This window comes from Triticum dicoccoides, chromosome 1B (genome assembly GCF_002162155.2).
Source record: "Triticum dicoccoides isolate Atlit2015 ecotype Zavitan chromosome 1B, WEW_v2.0, whole genome shotgun sequence".
Lineage (NCBI taxonomy): Eukaryota > Viridiplantae > Streptophyta > Magnoliopsida > Poales > Poaceae > Triticum > Triticum dicoccoides.
This window is the reverse complement of record NC_041381.1, coordinates 469,410,167-469,421,848: the sequence shown is the minus strand read 5'-3', so window position 1 is coordinate 469,421,848 and position 11,682 is coordinate 469,410,167.

The window sequence follows — 11,682 nt, the reverse complement described above, 5'->3', positions numbered from 1 at the left end:
CTCTAGTCATGTCTCCCTTCCACACACAAACTTGCCTTGTGCCCTCTGACGTTCTGGTAGGTCAGTCGCCCTATATCTTTGACTTGCACACACACAATTTCGATGGCTCTCTTCCTCGATCTCGCACCCACGCACTTGTTCCTCTCTTAGACTCTACCGCTATCTATGACCCCTCCCTCTCTTCTCTTGGATCGCCCCTCGCCCTCTATATATGATATGGAGAGGCCTCTATTTCACACACATTGCATGCAAAATTTTGTTTGAGATTTCATCGCACATATTCCCACAAATACATTCACGAAATCACACCCCCAAACAAAAAACACTCGCGAACGCACACGCCATCTATCTAGGTTTGTATCTCTCTCACACACACCCACGTAGGTGGGGGACGTGCATGAAGAGAAGAGGTGCACGCTCGGCGCACGTACTCCCGTCTCTTTCCCAACCACACCTATGCGGGTACACGGTGGAGCTCATTTCTGTAAGAAAAGATACCCACGTGGTAATTTGACACGTGTACTGGTTGTCCACTTGATGGAGGATCGTCTACCATGAGTGAACAAATAAATTGCAACTTGACGCGTTATGTTAAAAAAGAGGCAAACCATGTGGGGCCTACCTTAGAGGCAAGGCTCTATACACTGGAGTACTTTTTATGTGTCCCGTCAACTCGTAGAACGAGGAGAAGCTTTCTTAGTATGCCATCTCCCCCACCCACGGGCGCGGTGTCTCGCAGGATGAGGTGAAGCTTGCTTACTAGTACGCCTTACGCCCGCTCCCTCGCCCACGCGCACGGTGGCTTGCAGGACAAGGAGAAAATTTTACTACTCCCTCTGTTTACTTCTCATCCCTACCTTGGTTAGAGGGATTATCATATTGTTTGGAATATATGTCCTTTTGGTAGATTTCAATATGAACTACTAGTACATACTCCAAACATGGTATATAGACGTATTTTAGAGTGTAGATTCACTCATTTTGCTCCATACATAGTCCATATTAAAACAGACGTAATAGTACACACTCTCCCTTGCCCCTCGATCCTCGCCCACGTGGTGGACGTGCGGCAATTCATTCGGTCTCATATAGCCAGAATGATATATACTGCAGTACCATTATTGCTCGACTTCCCGAAGAGGCGAAGAGCCAATCGCAAGGTTAATATTTTGGAGAGCCAAGCGCAAGGTTTATAGGAGAATGAGTAGCAGGTGCCGCATCATTTATAAATAAAGTTTTTTTTCTTCAGTGGCACGTACGCAATATAAATAGGTTCATATGGAGAGAAAAAGAAATTGCTCCACTATATACATAGGTAGGACGAGCCTACACGGTTGCTTGCTAGGGTTTCTCTCTTCACACTCTCTCCCACAAAACGATTGTGGCCACATCTCTAACATCCCGACGGATCACGTCCGCCGGGGGAAGGGGTGGATGCTTAGTGTAGATGCGGCCACCGTCGCCGACGGCAAAAACCCACTGTCAGCACATGTCAATCAAGGGTCCCCGCCGTTCTCTCTCACAAAGCCAATGAGGTTGCCTTCGTCCCTTGCTCGCTGCCGTGACATGGGCAGTTGCCGCCTCCCGCCGCCCTCCTCTAGGTTGAGCTACATCCCGATATCCCTCAGGTACAACTCCCTTTACAGCCGGCTTGCACCACTGCTCCAGCTGCCCACATCACTCCATGTGGATATTTCTGTACTTCTTTGCCCCGCACATACCTCTACTGGCTTCTACAAGCTATATTTGTGATGAGTTTATGTCTCATCAACTAGTCCCAGTAATCTTATTCTAATCACGCTTCTTCAATTTCTTTGCCACAGGGATGCTCATCTCAATTTTGGTGAAACTGCACAAAATGATCCGATGGTCAAAGGGTTGCAAACTTCATTTCTTGGGAAGCTCCAATGTTGCCAGCAAATTAAAGCCTAGTTAGGGTTTAGGGTTCAAGGGCTAGGGACTGCATGGATTGTTTTTTTCTTTAGTTGTCTCTATTCTAAAATAAGTGTCAACTTTAGTAGTAGTACAACTTTGTACTAAAGTTTGCATAAAGTTTAGACACTTATTTTGGAACGAAGGGAGTACATATTGGCTATGATCTGTGAATCATTGAGATGCAATAGCATGCATGTTAGTCTCCTTTGTATTTGATGAAATGTTGTAACAGGCAACCTTGGACGCAAGATACATGAAATAGAAGCTGGAAGCTTCATAGCATTGTACAAATTTATCTCGCTCATAAATTATAGTCTGTACTATACTACTACTATGTAAAGAGTTAGGTGTCGCATGGTGTCCAGAAAATATGGTGATAGTGTGAGGTGGGCCATGTAATCACTAAGCCTGCGTGTTTTCACTGCTCTTGCACTCCTCCACTGTAAGAATGGATAAAATTGTAATCTAGTAGTAGCTCCTTTCACCGAAAGCGTGGGACATCTAGCAGTCCTACCACCTCAGTAATAATGACCAATGAGCCGTCAAATCACATAGACCCAACAGTAAGTTGTACGGACGAAGCACCAACCACTCTTGAATCCGCTTCTCCCTTCAATGCATGCGCTAGTGAGAGGTCGCATCCGCTCTACCCGGGCATGAATGCGGCATCGATTCTTTGGAGCAACACTCACCGTTTTGGGCGGGAAACAAGTGCAGGCGATGGAGGGGATATGGGTGGGCTAGGCTGGTCAAGAGCGGGTGTAGCAGCTGTCCGCCTATCCCGACCGGACGCCCGGAAACGAGAGGATGCACCGACTCTCACGGCTAAATTGTACACTACACACCATCTCTCTGTAGGAGTAGGTCGATGTGCCGCTCTCTCTAAAACACACATGCTATTAAACACACACACACACACACATAGGTTCATAGAATAGGAATATCGTGCGAGTGTGAAGCCATAGGAAGTGAGACACAAATGGAGTATGTACAAGAAGAGAAGAGGAGACGAATATTCCATCAAACCTGGACTGAGGAGTAGTACTCCCTTTGTCTAGGTGTTAAGTCATCTTACTATCAGATATTCCCAAAATGTTTAGGCGTCGTCCATTAGCTTCGCATCTCAATTCCCTCCTGGCCTTGTTTCTAGCGAGCATTGTTACTTAGGGAGCCTTTGGATCCTTAGCAAGAACAGGTTATAGCCTAGCCGAGCAAGGTTAGGCATTTGGAACTGTTAAAATATGTTAGCTTTTGTGGGCCAGTTATCTTGGGTGGGCTAGAAAAACCTTGCTAGCTTAGGAGAGCCAGATCGGCTCGCTTACGATGGCAAACTTCGCGTACTACATTCGTCCTGGTTTTTTGGTCCCCATTGTATTTCATGTCAAATTTTGACCATAGATTGAACAAAGTGTTCATGCATGTCACAAAAAATTATATCATTGAAAACTATGTTCAAATACGAATCCAACGATATAATTTTTGTTGACATGCATTAACATTTTGTTAGTTAAACCTTTGGTTAAAATATGGCACAAACTACAAAGGGGACCTATAAACCAGGACGAAGGAAGTAGTAACATAGACTAGTAACATATGCATATTAGTAGTCCAAGTAACTCACCACTATGACCAGCCTAAGCAATGTAACCAAACGCTCATTACTCTGCCTTGTTATCTCCCCCAGAAACCCAATGCATGGAGCGCAACTACGCGTTGATTAGTCCAGAAATCAAAGTCGGCTTGCATGCGAGTTAATATGTGGCCCTGCATGGTAGCTAAAATGGCATCTCTTAGTTGTTGGATTAATTGTTGCATTTAGAGACAGAAATCAGGGCTTTGATTGGAGGAAGGACCGGTCAAGTTTCTCCTTCTCCTCCAATCTGCTTGCACCTTGGTCCCGCTGCAGCTTCTAACGTGACTTACTACACCTAGACGGAGGGAGTAGTACGAGATACGGTGGCACACTGACTTAGGTCGAATACAAGTTCCCAAAATTGTGTGCATGTTATAATAAGGATTCACTTAAAATAGTATGTGAGCGAACAGAGGGATCAATTGGACAATGTTCACGAGAAGTAGCAAGATGTGTGAGGTAAGATACACCGATGGCGCTTTTAATTTTTCTTATTAATTTGTTTGTTTCACCCTCTGACTGGTGGGACCCAATGTACTACATGGAGAGAGGTAAGGTGACTAAGGTTGCATTATTTATGTACTACCAACACTATTTTAAATCCCAAAATACCTTAGACTAGTCACAATGGATAGTAACTTAGACTAGTAACATGCATATGTTACTAGTCTATGTTACTACATCTATAGTGGGAAGTAACATTGTGTGGTATCATGCAACACTTCATTTATTAGATTGTAGACTCATTTTGTCTTGGTATGTGTGATGTTACTGTTGGGGAACGTAGCAGAAATTCAAAATTTTCCTACGTGTCACCAAGATCTATCTATGGAGAAACTAGCAACGAGGGGAAGGAGAGTGCATCTACATACCCTTGTAGATCGCTAAGCGGAAGCGTTCATGAGAACGGGGTTGAAGGAGTCGTACTCGTCGTGATCCAAATCACCGGAGATCCTAGTGCCGAACGGACGGCACCTCCGCGTTCAACACACGTACAGCCCGGTGACGTCTCCCACGCCTTGATCCAGCAAGGAGAGAGGGAGAGGTTGAGGAAGACTCCATCCAACAGCAGCACAACGGCGTGGTGGTGCTGGAGGAGCGTGGCAATCCAGCAGGGCTTCGCCAAGCACCACGGGAGAGGAGGAGCAGGGAGAGAGGTAGGGCTGCACCAAGAGGAGAAGTTCTCATGTGTTGGCAGCCCCAAACCTCAACTATATATAGGGGGAAGGGGGGGCTGCGCCCCCTTTTAGGGATTCCCACCCCAAGGGGTGCAGCCAGCCCTAGATGGGACTTGGGGGGGGCGGCCAAGAGGGGGAGAGAGGGGAGGCGCGCCTGCGGTGGGCCTTAGGGCCCATCTGCCCTAGGGTTTGCCCTCTCCCCTCCTAGTTGCGCCTTGGGCAAGGGTGGGAGGCGCACCAGCCCACTCTGGGGCTGGTCCCTTTCCACTCTAGGCCCATGCAAGCCTCCGGGGTTGGTGGCCCCACTTGGTGGACCCCCGGGACCCTCCCGGTGTCCCTGTACGTTACCGATAAAACCCGAAACTTTCCGGTGACCAAAACATGACTTCCCATATATAAATCTTTACCTCCGGACAATTCCGGAACTCCTCGTGACGTCCGGGATCTCATCCGGGACTCCGAACAACATTCAGTAACCACATACAAACTTCCTTTATAACCCTAGCGTCATCGAACCTTAAGTGTGTAGACCCTACGGGTTCGGGAGACATGTAGACATGACCGAGACGTTCTCCGGTCAATAACCAACAGCGGGATCTGGATACCCATGTTGGCTCCCACATGTTCCACGATGATCTCATCGGATGAACCACGATGTCAAGGACTTAATCAATCCCGTATACAATTCCCTTTGTCTATCGGTATTGTACTTGCCTGAGATTCGATCGTCGGTATACCGATACCTTGTTCAATCTCGTTACCGGCAAGTCTCTTTACTCGTTCCATAACACATCATCCCGTGATCAACCCCTTGGTCACATTGTGCACATTATGATGATGTCCTACCGAGTGGGCCCAGAGATACCTCTCCGTTTACAAGGAGTGACAAATCCCAGTCTCGATTCGTGCCAACCCAACAGACACTTTCGGAGATACCTGTAATGCACCTTTATAGCCACCCAGTTACGTTGTGACGTTTGGTACACCCAAAGCATTCCTACGGTATCCGGGAGTTGCACAATCTCATGGTCTAAGGAAAAGATACTTGACATTAGAAAAGCTTTAGCATACGAACTACACGATCTTTGTGCTAGGCTTAGGATTGGGTCTTGTCCATCACATCATTCTCCTAATGATGTGATCCCGTCATCAATGACATCCAATGTCCATAGCCAGGAAACCATGACTATCAGTTGATCACAATGAGCTAGTCAACTAGAGGCTCACTAGGGACATATTGTGGTCTATGTATTCACACGTGTATTACGATTTCCGGATAATACAGTTATAGCATGAATAAAAGACTATTATCATGAACAAAGAAATATAATAATAATATATTTATTATTGCCTCTAGGGCATATTTCCAACAGTCTCCCACTTGCACTGGAGTCAATAATCCAGTTCACATCGATATGTGATTAACACTCAAGGTCACATCCCCATGTGACTAACACCCAAGAGTTCTGGGTTTGATCATGTTATGCTTGTGAGAGAGGTTATAGTCAATGGGTCTGAACCTTTCAGATCCGTGTGTGCTTTACAAATCTCTATGTCATCTCCTAGATGCAGCTACCACGCTCTATTTGGAGCTATTCCAAATAACTGTTCTACTTGGAGCTATTCTAAATTGTTGCTCCATTATACGTATCCGGTATCTCTACTCAGAGCTATCCGAATAGGTGTCAAGCTTGCATCGACGTAACCCTTTACGACGAACTCTTTTACCACCTCCATAATCGAGAAAATTCCTTAGTCCTTTAGTTACTAAGGATAACTTTGACCGCTGTACTGTGATCTATTCTTGGATCACTCTTGTACCCCTTGACTGACTCATGGCAAGGCACACTTCAGGTGCGGTACACAGCATAGCATACTATAGAGCCTACGTCTAAAGCATAGGGGGCGACCTTCGTCCTTTCTCTCTTTTCTACCGAGGTCGAGCTTTAAGTCTTAACTTCGTACCTTACAACTCAGGCAAGAACTTCTTCTTTGACTGATCCATCTTGAACACCTTCAAGATCATGTCAAGGTATGTGCTCATTTGAAAAGTACCATTAAGCGTTTTGATCTATCCTTATAGATCTTGATGCTCAATGTTCAAGTAGCTTAATCCAGGCTTTCCATTGAAAAACACTTTCAAATAACCCTATATGCTTTCCCTGAAATTCTACGTCATTTATGATCCATAATATGTCAACAACATATACTCATCAGAAATTCTATAGTGCTCCCACTCACTTCTTTGGAAATACAAGTTTCTCATAAACTTTGTATAAACCCAAAATCTTTGATCATCTTATCAAAGTGCACATTCCAACTCCGAGATGCTTACTCCAGTCCATGGAAGGATCGCTAGAGCTAGCATACCTTTTAGCATCCTTAGGATCGACAAAACCTTTCTGATTGTATACAACCTTTCCTTACGAAAACTGGTAAGGAAACTCGTTTTGTCATCCACTTGCTAGATTTCATAAATGCAGCTAATGCTAACATGATTCCAACGGACTTAAGCATCGCTACGAATGAGAAAATCTCATCGTAGTCAACTCCTTGAACTTGTGAAAAAAAAACTCTTCGCCACAAGTCGAGCTTCATAGATGGTGACATTACCGTCCACGTCCGTCTTCTTCTTAAAGATCCATTTATCTTAATGGCTTGCCGATCATTGGGCAAGTCCACCAAAGTCCATGCTTTGTTCTGATACATGGATCCTATCTCGGATTTCATGGCTTCTAACCATTTGTCGGAATTTGGGCCCACCATCGCTTCTCCATAGCTCGTAGGTTCATTGTTGTCTAGCAACATGACCTTCAAGACAGGATTACTGTACCACTCTGAAGTAGTACGTATCCTTGTCACCCTACAAGGTACGGCAGTGACTTGATCTGAAACTTCATGATCACTATCATAAGCTTCTACTTCAATTGGTGTAGGTGCCACATGAACAACTTCCTGTGCCCTGATACACACTGGTTGAAGTGATGGTTCAGTAACCATATCAAGTCTCCACCATCCTCCCACTCAACTTTCCGAGACAAACTTTTCCTCGAGAAAGGACCCGATTCAAGAAACAATCCCTATTGCTTTCGGATATGAATTAGGAGGCATACCCAACTATTTTGGGTGTCCTATGAAGATGCATTTTATCTGCTTTGGGTTCGAGCTTATCAAGATGAAACCTTTTCACACAAGCGTCGCAGCCCCAAACTTTTAAGAAACGACAACTTAGGTTTCTCCAAACCATAGTTCAAACAGTGCCATCTCAACGGAATTACGTGGTGCCCTATTTAAAGTGAATGTGGTTGTCTCTAATGCCTAACCCATGAACGATAGTGGTAATTCGATGAGAGACATCATGGTACCCACCATATCCAATAGGGTGCAACTATGATGTTCGGACACACCATCACACTATGGTGTTCCAGGCAGTATTAATTGTGAAACAATTTCCACAATGTCTTAATTGTGTGCCAAAACTCGTAACTCAGATATTCATCTCTATGATCATATCATAGACATTATATCCTCTTGTCACAATGATCTTCTACTTCACTCTGAAATTACTTGAACCATTCAATAATTCAGACTTGTGTTTCATCAAGTAAATATTCTCAACATCTACTCGAATCATCTGTGAAGTAAGAACATAACGATATTCACTACATGCCTCAGCACTCATTGGACTGTACACATCAAAATGTGTTACTTCCAACAAGTTGCTATCTTGTTCCATCTTACTGAAAACGAGGCTTTTCAGTCATCTTGCCCATGTGGTATGATTTGCATATCAAGTGATTCAAAATCAAGTGAGTCCAAACGATCCATTTGCATGGAGTTTCTTCATGCATATACACCAATAGACATGGTTCGCATGTCTCAAACTCTTCAAAACGAGTGAGTCCAAAGATCCATCAACATGGAGCTTCTTCATGCATTTTATACCGATATGACTTACGTGGCAGTGCCACAAGTAGGTGGTACTATCATTACTATCTTTTGGCATGAACATGTGTATCACTACGATCGAGATTTCAATGAACCATTCATTTTAGGTGCAAGACCACTGAAGGTATTATTCAAATAAATAGAGTAACCATTATTCTCTTTAAATGAATAACTATATTGCGATAGTCATAATCCAATCATGTCTATGCTCAACGCAAACACCAAATAACAATTATTTAGGTTTTAACATCAATCTCGATGGTAGAGGGACCGTGCGATGCTTGATCATATCAACACTGGAAACACTTCCAACACATATCGTCAGCTCACCTTTAGCTAGTCTCCGTTTATTCCGTAGCTTTTATTTCGAGTTACTAACACTTAGCAACCGAACCGGTATCTAATACCCTGGTGCTACTAGGAGTACTAGTAAAGTACACATTAACATAATGTATATCCAATATACTTCTATCGACCTTGCCAGCCTTCTTATCTACCAAGTATCTAGGGTAATCCTGCTCCAGCGGCTATTCCCCTTATCACAGAAGCACTTAGTCTCGGGTTTGGGTTCAACCTCGGGTTTCTTCACTGGTGCAGCAGCTGATTTGCCGTTTCATGAAGTATCCCTTCTTGCCCTTGCTCTTCTTGAAACTAGTGGTTTCACCAACCATCAACAATTGACGCTCCTTCTTGATTTCTACTTTCGCGGTGTCAAACATCGCGAATACCTCAAGGATCATCATATCTATCCCTGATATGTTATAGTTCATCACGAAGCTCTAGCAGCTTGGTGGCAATGACTTTGGAGAAACATCACTATCAAGTGATTGTTGCAATCAGACAATCTGAGCACAAGCTCAACGATTGAGCTTTTCTCCCTTAGTTTGCAGGCTAAGAAAATCGTCGGAGGTCTCATACCTCTTGACGTGGGCACGAGCCTGAAATCCCAATTTCAGCCCTTGAAACATCTCATATGTTCCGCGATGTTTCGAAAACGTCTTTGGTGCCTCTACTTAAACCATTTAACTGAACTATCATGTAGATATCAAAACGTGTATGTCCGATGTTCGCAACATCGACAAACAACGTTTGGGGTTCAGCACACCGAGCGGTGCATTAAGGACATAAGCTTTCTACTGTCCGCATAATTGCTACTATCAACTTTCAACTATATTTTCTCTAGGAACATATCTAAACAGTGGAACTACAGAGCGAGCTTACGACATAATTTGCAAAAGGTCTTTTGACTATGTTCAGGATAATTAAGTTCATCTTATGAACTCCCACTCAGATAGACATCCCTCTGGTCATCTAAGTGATTACATGATCTGAGTCAACTAGGCCGTGTCCGATCATCACGTGAGACGGACTAGTCATCATCGGTGAACATCTTCATGTTGATCGTATCTACTATACGACTCATGATCGACCTTTCAGTCTCCGTGTTCCGAGGCCATGTCTGTACATGCTAGGCTCGTCAAGTTAACCCTAAGTGTTTTCGCTGTGTAAAACTGTCTTACACCCGTTGTATGTGAACATAAGAATCCATCACACCCGATCATCACGTGGTGCTTAGAAGCGACGAACTGTAGCAACGGTGCACAGTTAGGGGAGAACACTTCTTGAAATTTTTGTAAGGGATCATCTTATTTACTACCGTCGTTCTAAGTAAACAAGATGCATAAACATGATAAACATCACATGCAATCAAATAGTGACATGATATGGCCAATATCATTTTGCTCCTTTTGATCTCCATCTTCGGGGATCCATGATCATCATCGTCACCGGCATGACACCATGATCTCCATCATCATGATCTTCATCATCGTGTCTTCATGAAGTTGTCTCGCCAACTATTACTTCTACTACTATGGCTACCGGTTAGCAATAAAGTAAAGTAATTACATGGCGTTGTTCAATGACACGCAGGTCATACAATAAATAAAGACAACTCCTATGGCTCCTGCCGGTTGTCATACTCATCGACATGCAAGTCGTGAATCCTATTACAAGAACATGATCAATCTCATACATCACATATCATTCATCACATTCTTCTTGGCCATATCACATCACATAGCATACCCTGCCAAAACAAGTTAGACGTCCTCTAATTGTTGTTGCATGTTTTACATGGCTGCTATGGGTTTCTAGCAAGAACGTTTCTTACCTACGCAAAACCACAACGTGATATGCTAATTGCTATTTACCCTTCATAAGGACCCTTTTCATCGAATCCGTTCCGACTAAAGTGGGAGAGACTGGCACCCGCTAGCCACCTTATGCACCAAGTGCATGTCAATCGGTGGAACCTGTCTCACGTAAGAGTACGTGTAAGGTCGGGCCGGGCCGCTTCATCCCACAATACCGTCGAAACAAGATTGGACTAGTAACGGTAAGCATATTGAACAAAATCAATGCCCAAAACTACTTTGTGTTCTACTCGTGCAAAGAATCTACGCAATAGACCTAGCTCATGATGCCACTGGTGGGGAACGTAGCAGAAATTCAAAATTTTCCTACGTGTCACCAAGATCTATCTATGGAGAAACTAGCAACGAGGGGAAGGAGAGTGCATCTACATACCCTTGTAGATCGCTAAGCGGAAGCGTTCATGAGAACGGGGTTGAAGGAGTCGTACTCGTTGTGATCCAAATCACCGAAGATCCTAGTGCCGAACAGACGGCACCTCCGCGTTCAACACACGTACAGCCCGGTGACGTCTCCCACGCCTTGATCCAGCAAGGAGAGAGGGAGAGGTTGAGGAAGACTCCATCCAACAGCAGCACAACGGCGTGGTGGTGGTGGAGGAGTGTGGCAATCCAGCAGGGCTTCGCCAAGCACCACGGGAGAGGAGGAGTAGGGAGAGAGGTAGGGCTGCACCAAGAGGAGAAGTTCTCATGTGTTGGCAGCCCCAAACCTCAACTATATATAGGGGGAAGGGGGGGCTGCGCCCCCTTTTAGGGTTTCCCACCCCAAGGGGTG